The sequence below is a fragment of the Schistocerca serialis genome, chromosome 2 (assembly GCF_023864345.2).
Source record: "Schistocerca serialis cubense isolate TAMUIC-IGC-003099 chromosome 2, iqSchSeri2.2, whole genome shotgun sequence".
Lineage (NCBI taxonomy): Eukaryota > Metazoa > Arthropoda > Insecta > Orthoptera > Acrididae > Schistocerca > Schistocerca serialis.
The window spans coordinates 510,928,629-510,942,639 of NC_064639.1; the positions used below are offsets into that span (position 1 = coordinate 510,928,629).

Sequence of the window (14,011 nt, forward strand, 5' to 3'; positions counted from 1 at the left end):
ATGTCGTCTATTCTGGTGTGCGCGGCGTCGGCTCTATCACAGAGGTCGCGTAAGACAGTGTAGTAGAACTCCATCGTCTTCTTTATCGCGGCTGCTCTTTCAATACCGAAGAATATAACAACTTTTCGCAGTTTGGGTTTTGCATGCTGAGTCCACCACGCTATGGTGCTACGAAAGTTTGTGGTAGTGCGCAAGCACTGCTCCCAAGCGCGTCGCACCGCCGCCTCTAGGTCAGCATCCGTTAATAAGGAGACGTTCAAGTTCCATTGATTTTTATACCAACGCGTTGGTTGTGGCAGCAAATTCAGGCACGCAACGACACCACTGTGATCAGAGAAGCTGGAGGGTATTGTTTCAATTTGTAACAAGACATTCTCTAAAACGTCGGAAACATAAATCCTGTCAATTCTGCTGCAGGAATTCGCGACGATGTGTGTGAATCGTACCAAGGTCGGGTACCTAATTTCCCACGCGTCTTTCAGTTTGAGGTCGGTCACGAGACGCTTTAATTCAGGCGAATAATTAAAATTCGGGGACTGATCTTTCTGGGATAAAACACAATTAAAATCACCTCCAATGATAACACGTTCGGGATTTTTCCGTAACAAATAGATGATTTGTTCCTTAAAAAAGTTTGCTCGTTCCGCCCTATAGGTACTGCCAGAAGGCGCGTACAAGTTAATGATGGTGACGCCAAAAACGGTGACACCCACACCTCGACCGGAATCTAACTTGTCAACCTGAGTGGCGGGAATGCCTTCTCGAAGTAAGATGGCAGTCCCCACGTTCGAGTCGGGGGAAAAATTTGTAATAGCAACAAAACCAGGAAGAGTGAAGTGTGGCATGGCCACCTCCTGCAAAAGAGCGATATCTGTTCCCGACTCATAGAGATATTGTTTTAAGGCACTCAGTTTCACCTCCGACCGGATTTTATTAATATTTAATGTCGTGATCGTATAGGCCTGCGACATTATGACAGGACGTGGAAGAGGCGGAAGGAGCAAATATCTTTAAAGGGCAACATCTTCATGCCATTCCATATTTGTGGCCGGGAAATTCGTGTCTGTGACGTCACTGAGTTGTAGTCGTGCGTCTTTGTTCTTACTCTTTTTACGCACAGCATTTACATTAGGCTGCACTCGGATCCTGGGGCGGACACTGTGGAGCACCTCTGCAGCTGGCGGCGTGGGAGGGTCGTGGGTGATGTCAAGCTGCTCTCCCGGCACATCCCGCGAAGGGATGGCACGCGGCGACACCGCCGGCGAGCGAGCAGCTGAACTATCACTCGCACTATCAGCCTGTTTGGCAACATTCTCTGCCCGCAGCTGTTTGTTGTCACCGACAGACCCGGACAGCTGTGTTTGTATTATTTCCTGGAGTTGTTGACATTCCCCTTGTTGTGAGTCCTGAACCGAAGCGGCTGCCACGTGATGTGTACCGTTTGCGCTCAGAGATGTTTGTATACCACCATCACAGGCCTCTGTGTGTGTACTGCCTGCAGGAATGTGAGCCACACGTACAGGTTGGTCGGCCGGAGTTGGCTGTAGCGGAAGTTCTAAGGCACTAGCCAGCGGCAACTGCTTAACTTCCACGGAAGTATCGGCACTTGAAATTGTGGGAGGGGAAGCGTCCACAATAGCCTCACCGATTGGAGTTTTCGCTTCCGAGCCGGATTCCTGATCGTCCTTTTTCGCGGTCTCATGCGCACTAGAGGTGTCGTTATCAGAGCCACTGCTGTCACAAGTCCTGCGCCTCTTATTGGTCGCGGCATCGAGTTTTGCAGGGGGCAACACACCTTTTTCTCTCCGAACCAGAACCGGAAACTCTTCAGAGCGAATTTCTTGTTGCTGTTCCGAAGGCATTTCAGAACTAGGGAGCCCAATTTCTGTCATCGGCTTGGCTGCCACTACATCCGCCAAAGTAAGCCTTTTACGCTGCTGGAGGGAATTCTTTAACACAAACATGCGCCTGGGGCAGTCTTGACGCAAGTGACCACTCTCATTACAGATATGACAGGTCGGTGTTTGGCCAATGTAAGTAACGTAAGCCTTATAGTCACAAACAAGTATATGGGATGGAATATTTTGCTTGACATGCATTTCTACAGATCGAACGCCACTGTAACATTGCAACCTATGTTGACTTGACCACCGTTCATGTCGAATCTGTTTAACGTCACCGAATTTGGACAGTACCTCCTTTAGATAACAATTTTCTACTTCAGGGGGTAAGTTGAAAATACGCACGTTCGTGTAGTCTACATCGGCATTGGAAATTAGCACTGTACTTACAGAGTCGTCCCGGTGTCGGAAAATAGCACTTCCTCCGTGCTTCGTCATGATCTTCTCCAGTAATACAGGATTCAGTAATTTAACAAAGAAACAATACTGCTCGGTATCATAATAGGCGGTGTGCACTTGGTCAGATGTAATCCCAATAACATCAACGATCCAATCATGTATCTCCAGTGAACTCGGTTGCACAGATCGGGTGGACTTGTCGAAATCAAAACGGAGTGTACACTTTCGCGGAAATAACCTGGACATTGCAGCAGATAGCGAGCGGTAAACCCGCAACAATAAGACCGCAACAAAAATACAAATGGAAAACGATATAAACTGCAGAATAACACAACACTTGCAAACAGAAAAATGAGTGTAAACACGCCTTGTGAACACGCGGCGGAGCGGAGCACTGATACGTCCGACCGGCACGATGTCGCAAGCGCGACTGGGAACCACTCGGCCACCTCGTCTGCTGGAGCTACACTTGTGTCTTTGGCGAGTGCTTGCGGAAAGAAGACATTTGTCGATTCGAAAACACATTCAAAACATGGTACTGGGCCGGTGTTAACGTCTAATGCCAAGGTGCAGTGCGGCCGACCAAGCTCCCACTGGCGAATCGTTTAATGACAGCATCCGTCCATGTGGATATGCGATCGGGTAAAATCACCGGCCCACTTATCTACTGCAGGAATAAGCATTGTATCGACATGCAGTGTCGTCTAATGCAAATGAGAAAGGTGCTGTGCATTCTTTTGCACGACTTACTGCAACGAAACGTACAGCTCGATACGCTACACTGATATTGCTTGCAAGGTTTTGACGTCCTCCCTAGCCCAAGATTGTCCTGCTGTTTGCGATGGAGCTTGGTGTTTGGGCGGCCACTAGCGACGGATGTCTGCAAAGTCAAGTCTCTCCAGTAGGCCCTGCCAAATGGCTTCTGTAGATGGCGGCCTGACTTTGAACAACAAACTGTCGGAAGGCGACGGTTGTGCTGATGATGATGAGCGGTTGCCGTCATTGGCCGGGAGGCCCCTCGCGGGGCAGGTCCAGCCGCCATATCGCAGGTCTTATTACATTCGGCGCCACATTGGGCGACCTGCGCGCCGGATGGGGATGAAATGATGATGAACACAACACAACACCCAGTCCCTGAGCGGAGAAAATCTCCGACCCAGCCGGGAATCGAACCCGGGCCCAGAGGACGGCAATCCGTCACGCTGACCACTCAGCTACTGGGGCGGACGACAGTTGTGCTACAGATGGATTATTAAAGGCACGATACGTTAAAATGACTGCGACAGATATGCACTTAAATATAAATAAGAACTCGTCGTTCGCAAATACCAACATACTCTTTGCTGGAGCCGAAATTTGATTGGTTTATAGATCTCGAATTGATGTTTAATTCGAAGGGCATACGCTATAGAATGTTGTGCGCTTTCATCTGGTAGGCAGTTTTGTAACTTATTTCATACACACGCTATCTGCCACGTACACGCGTCGATGTTACTACTGAGTGGGGTTTCGCACGGAGAAGGAGTGACCGCCAAAGCGTGCTTTACGTAAATTTCTTCGACGAGGATGGGATTCGAACCCACGCGTGCAGAGCACATTGGATTAGCAGTCCAACGCCTTAACCACTCGGCCACCTCGTCTGCTGGAGCTACAGTTGTGTCTTTGGCGAGTGCTTGCGGAAAGAAGACATTTGTCGATTCGAAAACACATTCAAAACATGGTACTGGGCCGGTGTTAACGTCTAATGCCAAGCTGCAGTGCGGCCGACCAAGCTCCCACTGGCGAATCGTTTAATGACAGCATCCGTCCATGTGGATATGCGATCGGGTAAAATCATTGGCCCACTTATCTACTGCAGCAATAAGCATTGTATCGACATGCAGTGTCGTCTAATGCAAATGAGAAAGGTGCTGTGCATTCTTTTGCACGACTTACTGCAACGAAACGTACAGCTCGATACGCTACACTGATATTGCTTGCAAGGTTTTGACGTCCCCCCCTAGCCCAAGATTGTCCTGCTGTTTGCGATGGAGCTTGGTGTTTGGGCGGCCACTAGCGACGGATGTCTGCAAAGTCAAGTCTCTCCAGTAGGCCCTGCCAAATGGCTTCTGTAGATGGCTGCCTGACTTTAAACAACACACTGTCGGAAGGCGTCAGTTGTGCTACAGATGGATTATTAAAGGCACGATACGTTAAAATGACTGCGACAGATATGCACTTAAATATAAATAAGAACTCGTCGTTCGCAAATACCAACATACTCTTTGCTGGAGCCGAAATTTGATTGGTTTATAGATCTCGAATTGGTGTTTAATTCGAAGGGCATAAGCTATGAAATGTTGTGCGCTTTCATCTGGTAGGCAGTTTTGTCTCTTATTTCATACACACGCTATCTGCCACGTACACGCGTCGATGTTACTACTGAGTGGCGTTTCGCACGGAGAAGGAGTGACCGCAAACGCGTGCTTAACGTAAAATTCTTCGACGAGGATGGGATTCGAACCCACGCGTGCAGAGCACATTGGGGATTAGCAGTCCAACGCCTTAACCACTCGGGCACCTTTTTTTTTTTTTTTTTTTTTTTGAGGGCCTCCCATCTCCCCTTCTAGCCCTTCCATTCGCTCTCCTTCATGCGCCTTCTTCGGCGATCTGTAGTGCCCCACCTCTTTTTTTTTTCAGTGGGTTATGAAACTGAATTGCATCTTGAAGACAATGTTATAAAATTGTAAATTATAATCGGAATTGATTACGGTGAAAATAACTCTCTCTATAAAACTATTTACTGCATTAACGAAACGCAAAATATTCTTCCATTAGAATTTAAACAAAAATGAGAGAGAAACAAAAGCAAAAATTAAGAGAGGAAATGGAACTTCTTCAGTGATGCACGTCTTTAGCATGAGAATAATTTTTCCTTACTATTCTTGTGCTGTTGCGTGACTCCTGTTACTTCTTGGAAAAACATGCTTTTTCGAGGTTCTGTTGAGGCCTTCACGGCTACCGTATCGGTCTCGGGGCACACGAAGTCCCCACCGTACTTCACCCTCAACAGCAATCCCCTACTTTGGCAGTCTATCTTGTTCGGTCGATGTCATATGATATAGGTATTAACCGACGCCTTTTTTGTGAAACAAAATTTGCATCATATTTCCGAACTTCTTTTTATGGTCTTTGTTCCGGTATATTTTAAAGTATTCGTCTTTCATATATTCTCGTTATTCCTGTAGATTGTCATTGCCTTTGTTGTTAACAACATAATTGACAAAATTTCCGAATAGCCACAAGATGACATTGTTTTTTTGTGGTGGAAAGGAAATTTCTTCTGGGAAGAGTATATTGTTTAGCGTGATTTCCCTTCCATCGGTCCTTTTAAGAAAAGCGACGAGCAATACAATGTCATTCCAAATATTCTTGTATCCATTGCAGATGAAGCGATGCTTTAAGGAGTCCAAAGTGTGACATTGTTGGCACACATTGGTTGCTTGTAGTCCTATTGAATACAGTTTTTCATTCGTTCTAATAATGTTGTTGACAACTCTGTACCATGACTCTTGCACTTCCATAGTCAGTGTTTTGTTATTTATATTGGTCCATATTTTTTCCCAGTTTTTGTTGGGATACTTCAGCTCCATTTTATTGCGGTTATCGCGTGATTTTAACTTCTCTACTATATATTGACTTGTCCTCTTATTTTTGTCTGTTAAAATGCATGTCAAGTAGCTTAATTCTACATAAAAATCCTTAATATGCTTTAGGGTGTAAGTTATGTTGTGAACATCTACTGGCGGCTGCATGCTGCCGGGTTTGAGAAGGTCAAATAAAGCGGCAGTTATGCTGTTCGGCTGTGTCTCTATAAGTTGGAGCGTTCTTTTAATGAAGAGGGCAGTGTTTTTCCTCCGAAGGTCTGTCAGCCCTAGGCCTCCGTTTTCGGGTCTCGATGTAGTCGTTCCTACTGCTACTCTAAAAATATGGCCTTTCCATACGTAGCGACAGACTGTGCTCATTATAGATTTCACTATGTCTGGAGGTGTCGGTAAAATCTGAGCGACATATGCAGCTTTCGAAAGAACTGCACAGTTGATTAGTTTAATTCTTTGCTTGATATTTAAGTCTCTCGTTTCATGCAGTATTAAGCTGCTTCTGATTTTACCCAACACCTGTTTCCAATTAGCAGCCGTTGTTCTTAATGGGCAACTGTAAAAAGTTATGCCCAAAGCAGTGTGACGCTCCACCCTTTTTGCCCACGGTAGCTGCACATCGTCAAGACCCTGTAAATTTAAAAAGGAACTTTTAGTTTCATTTATCCTCGCACCAGTTGCCCTGCTATAAAGCAATAACTTGTCTGTTAGCTGGGCACAGTCATCATCGCTCCTTACCAGAACCCCCACATCGTCAGCGTATGCATTTGTAACCGTCTTCAGCCCAGCTATCGTTATGCCTTCTAAGGTTGTGTTCAAAAGCCGTAAAAGGGGTTCCAGAGAAACCACATAAAACAACATGGACAAAGGACTTCCCTGAGGAACTCCACTAGATACCAATACTTCATTAGTATATTGTCCATTGATCGTGATTTTGGTTCGTATACCTCTGACGATGTTCATTAAAACCGCTAAGTTGCCATCATTGAAACCTGTGTGTTTCAAGGTTCTGAACAGATACCCGTAGTTGACCCTGTCAAACGCTTTAGCAAAATCAATGAAGGCAATGCCTCCATTCGCTGACGATGATGAGAAAATAGAAATAATGTCTCGATATTCACATACAGTCTTAAAAATGGTACGTCGAGGAAGACACGTCTGGTGGCATCCAATGACTTTTGCTAAAATCGGTACCAATCGTTCTTTAATTATACGTGCAACGACCTTGTAATCTGAGGTCATGAGACTGATAGGCCTCATTTTAGTAATATCTTTCGTGTCCGTACTCCTTCCTTTTGGAAGCAGTACAGTTACACTTTCCTTGAAAGCAGCAGGAATGTCCTCTCCCCTCAAAACGTCATTAACTACTTCCGTGAATTGGGAACCTATTAGGGGCCAAAAGGTCCTATAAAACTCCACAGGCAGGCCGTCTGGGCCTGGAGACTTACGTGAAGGTGAAGAGTTGAGTATATCAAAAACCTCGTCATTCGTAATGTCTAACGTTAAACCCCTGTTCTCCTCCTCTGTAACAACTGCCTCTATTCCAGAGTTCTGTAAAATCGCTTGGACTGAGTTGTCGTCAGTAGCATTTCCAGAATATAATTGCTGAAAAAATCTATGTGCTTCATTTAAGATATCCCTTTGTTCTGTCAGGACTCTGTTATCTTCCGATCTGAGGCTGGCAATAAAATTTCGTCTCCTGTTTTGTGTGTGTCGTATCAAGTGGTAGATGGAGGTGTTTTCTGCCTCCACCGTCGTTCTAGTGTGGGATTTGATTTGTAATCCCTCCAAATGTACCCTCTTGATACTTATCATTTTGGCTTTAACGTTTTTAATATTGATAAAGACGTCTTGAGACATCGGTTGGTCGTAAAGGTCTCTTAAGCAAGAGTAGTAAAACTCCATCGTGTGTCGTGACCACATTGCCCTTTCTTTGGCGTAAGCTATCAGCGCCGCTCTTATCTTTTTCTTAGCGGCCATAGTCCACCATTCAATAGTTGTTCTATATTTAGGACGCATCCTTAAAACAGATTGCCAAGTTTCTTGCATATTTAAAGCTAGAGCGTTGTCAGAGAGGGTATTGATATTTAATTTCCATAGTGGGCGACCCCAATATGTCTTTTGCCTGGTTAATTGGAGGCTGCACCTCACTCCGAGGTGGTCAGAGAAGGCAGCTGGTATCACCTCGATACTACTGACTTTGGTGGCTAAAGTGGGGGTTACATATATTCTGTCGATTCTGCTCTGTGTAGTACCAGTGATATATGTGAAGCGAACCAGCGTCGGATATTGTATTTCCCACGCGTCAAACCACTTCATGGTGGTGACCAAAGCCTGCAGTTCTTGGGAGAAGTTAAAATTTGGTCGCTGATCCTTTTTATTTAAAACGCAATTAAAATCTCCACCAATGACAATTTCTGCAGGGTTGTCTTGGAGTAGAAATAAAATGTCACTTTTAAAAAAGGCTGCCCTCTCTCGTCTCGCATTGTTGCCTGAAGGTGCGTATAGGTTTACAAAAGTGGTGTTAAAAATTTTGCAGCTAATTCCCCTCCCCGACTCTAAAAGGCACACATTTGTCATCTCAATTCCTTCTTTAGCAAGAATGGCTGTTCCACACGCGTTTTCTGGAGCCACATTCAACACTTCTTTGTACCCTGAAACATACAATGCTTTGACATTAACTTCCTGCAGGAAGGCGATATCTGTATCTGACTGATACAGAAAGTCCTTCAGTGCAGCTACCTTTGCTTGACTCTGAATTTTGTTTATGTTTAAGGTGGTCACGTTATATGTGTGTTCCACTGTGAGACGCTACGGGACAGTAGACAGAGGACACGGTACTGGAGCCGCGTACAATAACTTCGGTTTAGATATATATATAGTGTTATTTTATGTTATATTATTCCAATGACGGTTTTCCTTCTTTGTCTTCTTTTTTGTGTCTGTTTTGTTAGAGTTCGGTGTGACAATTTTTAGTAAAAAAACTCTTCCTCAAAAACCACTTCCGCCCCTATTGCATCGGTCTGATCCTCCTTTTCGTCCGCCCAGTTAAATCGTGGCTCGGTGATGTGTCCATGGCCTTGTCCAAGTCTGGTTTCATTGTCCATATCTGAAGTCGTATTGTCATGCAAGGGTTCATATGTTCCGTGTGGCGCGTCAGCCCTTTCTTGTCCCTTGTTCCCATCCGAAGACTCGCCGACCGCTTCCTTTTGTGTACCTTCGTCCTTCCTTTCGGTCTCCTGTATCTTCCTCAGCCGCTCTCTTAAAGGAGGGGCCAAATTCTCTGCAGCTTGATGTGCTCTGCGTCTCTTTTTATTTTTTGATGATTTCGGTGAAGTCGTCGGTGAAACCTTTGGTGAACTTCCTGGCGACTCTATGGAAGGTCGAGGAGAAGTCACCTGTCCCGCCTTCGTGGCGGAAGATTTTTGAGCTCCGTTAATTGCGGAGTCGGCCGTCGCTGTTGGTTCTACGACACGTGAGACGGGTGGTGTCATTGGTGCGTCTTCTTGCGCCCCTCCTTTTATTTTGACGTTTCCTGAACCTGCCCGTGGTGTCCTATCATCTGTGTGGTTGTCAGTTTTCTGTTGTATCACTTCCTCTTTATGTCCATCCACTGTAGTTCCCTCTGGGACGTCGGCCTTTTCGTGTGTAACTACCGCTCCGGACGCAACCATTTCGACATCAGGTATAATCGGTGAAGCTTGTCGCTCGTTGGAAGAGTTGTCAGACTCAGAGGGCAAACGCGGTGCGTCCTCAGTGACGTCATTACTGGCCAGATTCTGATTGTCGTCGTTAGTCAACTCCGCGGTGCTTCCCGTTTCCGTGCGCGCGTCGGAAGGTCCCGCCTGCTCGGCCATATTCTGTTGATAGGGGGCCCGGCTAGCTGCCGCAGCAGCGTACGTCACTTGCATGCTAACAACTTGTCCTGGGACAGCCGCCTCGTTAGTCGGTAACTGAGGAACCCGCCTTCTGCTGCACTCACTTCTGACGTGCCCTGTGGCGTTACATAACGCACAAGTCCGTGGCTGCCCATCATAAATTACGAGAGCGCGATGGCCACAAATATTCAAATAAGATGGGATATGTCGTAAGAGCTCAATCTTAACCTGTCTAACTCCATTCAAAACCGGAAACATATATTGCTCCGACCATTTTTCTGCAATATTAGATATAACCCTACCGTACGGCTGAAGAGCAGCATTGATTGCTCCGGCAGGGACCTCGAACGGCAGTTCGAAAACTCTCACTGTCCGAATACCTAGCCCAGCATGGGAAACAAGAACGTCACTAACGGTTCCGTCGGCATGATTAAATTTCATTTTGCCACCACACTTGTCAACTATCGAGGAGCACAAAGCAGAGGAAATCAATTTCAAAAAGACAGAATTGGAAACAAAAGAAAGATGAACGCCAATAATTTCGTCTCCCGTGATCATAACTGTTTCGGAAAGCCACCTTTTTATCTCAAAAAGCCTTTGGTCTTTTACAGGTCCAATCAAAAGTGAATCTAACCGTATCTCTTCTTTAACAGTTAATTTCGTTCATTTTGTCATTTTATATCACTGAAAGATGCAAAGTAAACAAAGCGCTCTACTGACCTTCGCAACAGCCACACAGCCGCTGTTTACGCCAACCCTCCTAGCGCTCCCGCCACACGTCCGTCCGTCTCGGCGGCCGAGCAGCGAATGGATTAGCAGTCCAACGCCTTAACCACTCGGCCACCTCGTCTGCTGGAGCTACACTTGTGTCTTTGGCGAGTGCTTGCGGAAAGAAGACATTTGTCGATTCGAAAACACATTCAAAACATGGTACTGGGCCGGTGTTAACGTCTAATGCCAAGCTGCAGTGCGGCCGACCAAGCTCCCACTGGCGAATCGTTTAATGACAGCATCCGTCCATGTCGATATGCGATCGGGTAAAATCACCGGCCCACTTATCTACTGCAGGAATAAGCATTGTATCGACATGCAGTGTCGTCTAATGCAAATGAGAAAGGTGCTGTGCATTCTTTTGCACGACTTACTGCAACGAAACGTACAGCTCGATACGCTACACTGATATTGCTTGCAAGGTTTTGACGTCCTCCCTAGCCCAAGATTGTCCTGCTGTTTGCGATGGAGCTTGGTGTTTGGGCGGCCACTACAGATGGATTATTAAAGGCACGATACCTTAAAATGACTGCGACAGATATGCACTTAAATATAAATAAGAACTCGTCGTTCGCAAATACCAACATACTCTTTGCTGGAGCCGAAATTTGATTGGTTTATAGATCTCGAATTGGTGTTTAATTCGAAGGGCATACGCTATGGAATGTTGTGCGCTCTCATCTGGTAGGCAGTTTTGTCTCTTATTTCATACACACGCTATCTGCCACGTACACGCGTCGATGTTACTACTGAGTGGCGTTTCGCACGGAGAAGGAGTGACCGCAAACGCGTGCTTTACGTAAAATTCTTCGACGAGGATGGGATTCGAACCCACGCGTGCAGAGCACATTGGATTAGCAGTCCAACGCCTTAACCACTCGGCCACCTCGTCTGCTGGAGCTACAGTTGTGTCTTTGGCGAGTGCTTGCGGAAAGAAGACATTTGTCGATTCGAAAACACATTCAAAACATGGTACTGGGCCGGTGTTAACGTCTAATGCCAAGCTGCAGTGCGGCCGACCAAGCTCCCACTGGCGAATCGTTTAATGACAGCATCCGTCCATGTGGATATGCGATCGGGTAAAATCACCGGCCCACTTATCTACTGCAGGAATAAGCATTGAATCGACATGCAGTGTCGTCTAATGCAAATGAGAAAGGTGCTGTGCATTCTTTTGCACGACTTACTGCAACGAAACGTACAGCTCGATACGCTACACTGATATTGCTTGCTAGGTTTTGACGTCCTCCCTAGCCCAAGATTGTCCTGCTGTTTGCGATGGAGCTTGGTGTTTGGGCGGCCACTAGCGACGGATGCCTGCAAAGTCAAGTCAAGTCTCTCCAGTAGGCCCTGCCAAATGGCTTCTGTAGATGGCTGCCTGACTTTAAACAACACACTGTCGGAAGGCGACAGTTGTGCTACAGATGGATTATTAAAGGCACGATACGTTAAAATGACTGCGACAGATATGCACTTAAATATAAATAAGAACTCGTCGTTCGCAAATACCAACATACTCTTTGCTGGAGCCGAAATTTGATTGGTTTATAGATCTCGAATTGATGTTTAATTCGAAGGGCATACGCTATGGAATGTTGTGCGCTTTCATCTGGTAGGCAGTTTTGTCTCTTATTTCATACACACGCTATCTGCCACGTACACGCGTCGATGTTACTACTGAGTGGCGTTTCGCACGGAGAAGGAGTGACCGCAAACGCGTGCTTTACGTAAAATTCTTCGACGAGGATGGGATTCGAACCCACGCGTGCAGAGCACAATGGATTAGAAGTGCAACGCCTTAACCACTCGGCCACCTCGTCTGCTGGAGCTACAGTTGTGTCTTTGGCGAGTGCTTGCGGAAAGAAGACAGTTGTCGATTCGAAAACACATTCCAAACATGGTACTGGGCCGGTGTTAACGTCTAATGCCAAGCTGCAGTGCGGCCGACCAAGCTCCCACTGGCGAATCGTTTAATGACAGCATCCGTCCATGTCGATATGCGATCGGGTAAAATCACCGGCCCACTTATCTACTGCAGGAATAAGCATTGTATCGACATGCAGTGTCGTCTAATGCAAATGAGAAAGGTGCTGTGCATTCTTTTGCTCGACTTACTGCAACGAAACGTACAGCTCGATACGCTACACTGATATTGCTTGCAAGGTTTTGACGTCCTCCCTAGCCCAAGATTGTCCTGCTGTTTGCGATGGAGCTTGGTGTTTGGGCGGCCACTAGCGACGGATGTCTGCAAAGTCAAGTCTCTCCAGTAGGCCCTGCCAAATGGCTTCTGTAGATGGCTGCCTGACTTTAAACAACACACTGTCGGAAGGCGACAGTTGTGCTACAGATGGATTATTAAAGGCACGATACGTTAAAATGACTGCGACAGATATGCACTTAAATATAAATAAGAACTCGTCGTTCGCAAATACCAACATACTCTTTGCTGGAGCCGAAATTTGATTGGTTTATAGATCTCGAATTGATGTTTAATTCGAAGGGCATACGCTATGGAATGTTGTGCGCTTTCGTCTGGTAGGCAGTTTTGTCTCTTATTTCATACACACGCTATCTGCCACGTACACGCGTCGATGTTACTACTGAGTGGCGTTTCGCACGGAGAAGGAGTGACCGCAAACGCGTGCTTTACGTAAAATTCTTTGACGAGGATGGGATTCGAACCCACGCGTGCAGAGCACATTGGATTAGCAGTCCAACGCCTTAACCACTTTTTTTTTTTTTTTTTTTTCCACTACAGTCCACCGCTCTACCAACTTTTTTTTTTCCCGTTTTTTGCCAGAGACCACTTGTTTTGTTTTTGTGTCTTTTTGGAAGCCATCAGTAGGCGCATGACGGGGACAAAGAGGGCAGGGGTCAAAGAACTCGAGGCCTGGCCACGATGTCCCCGCCATTACTCCCACCGAATGGCTCCTTCAGTACATTTTACATGTTATAGAAAAGCGGTTATAGTCTGTGTGGTCTTTGCCTGCTCTTTTTACTATGGTGCGGAGCACTGTTTGTACGACGTCTGGGTGGAGATCTCATTGGAAGGCTGTCATTCGAGTGATCATTCAACAGTCATTCGAGTAGGAAACATGTTATTTTACCTCAATATACCTCCAGCATTTATGAGACACATATTGGGGGGACCGACATAACAGAAATGGATAAAAGAAGAGGCATTTCCTTCATCTTGAACGTAGATCTCATACTTCATTCCTTCAGTACCCCTAAAATAGTAACTTTATTGTTAGACTGTGCTTTTTAACCAACACCTATTCTTTCGAATAAAATGAGCAACATGTTTCCATACATTTTCCTGTGGTCTGCATAGTGCTTAACTTTACTGTACTCCATTTTCATAAAAAGCTTGAATTCCGTTTCATCGTCACCACCTATTTTATTGAGAATGTAATGGACAAAC

The 14,011-nt window shown here is 45.9% G+C and overlaps 3 non-coding genes across 3 annotated transcripts; all 3 read right to left on the bottom strand.

Moving 5' to 3' along the window:
* Positions 1–3,858: 3,858 nt before the first annotated feature.
* Trnas-gcu (transfer RNA serine (anticodon GCU)) lies at positions 3,859–3,940 on the bottom strand. Its single transcript has one exon. It is a non-coding gene; the product is annotated as a tRNA-Ser (tRNA).
* A 7,457-nt stretch (positions 3,941–11,397) lies between these two features.
* Positions 11,398–11,479, bottom strand: Trnas-gcu (transfer RNA serine (anticodon GCU)). Its single transcript has one exon. It is a non-coding gene; the product is annotated as a tRNA-Ser (tRNA).
* An 846-nt stretch (positions 11,480–12,325) lies between these two features.
* Positions 12,326–12,407, bottom strand: Trnar-ucu (transfer RNA arginine (anticodon UCU)). Its single transcript has one exon. It is a non-coding gene; the product is annotated as a tRNA-Arg (tRNA).
* Positions 12,408–14,011: the final 1,604 nt, after the last annotated feature.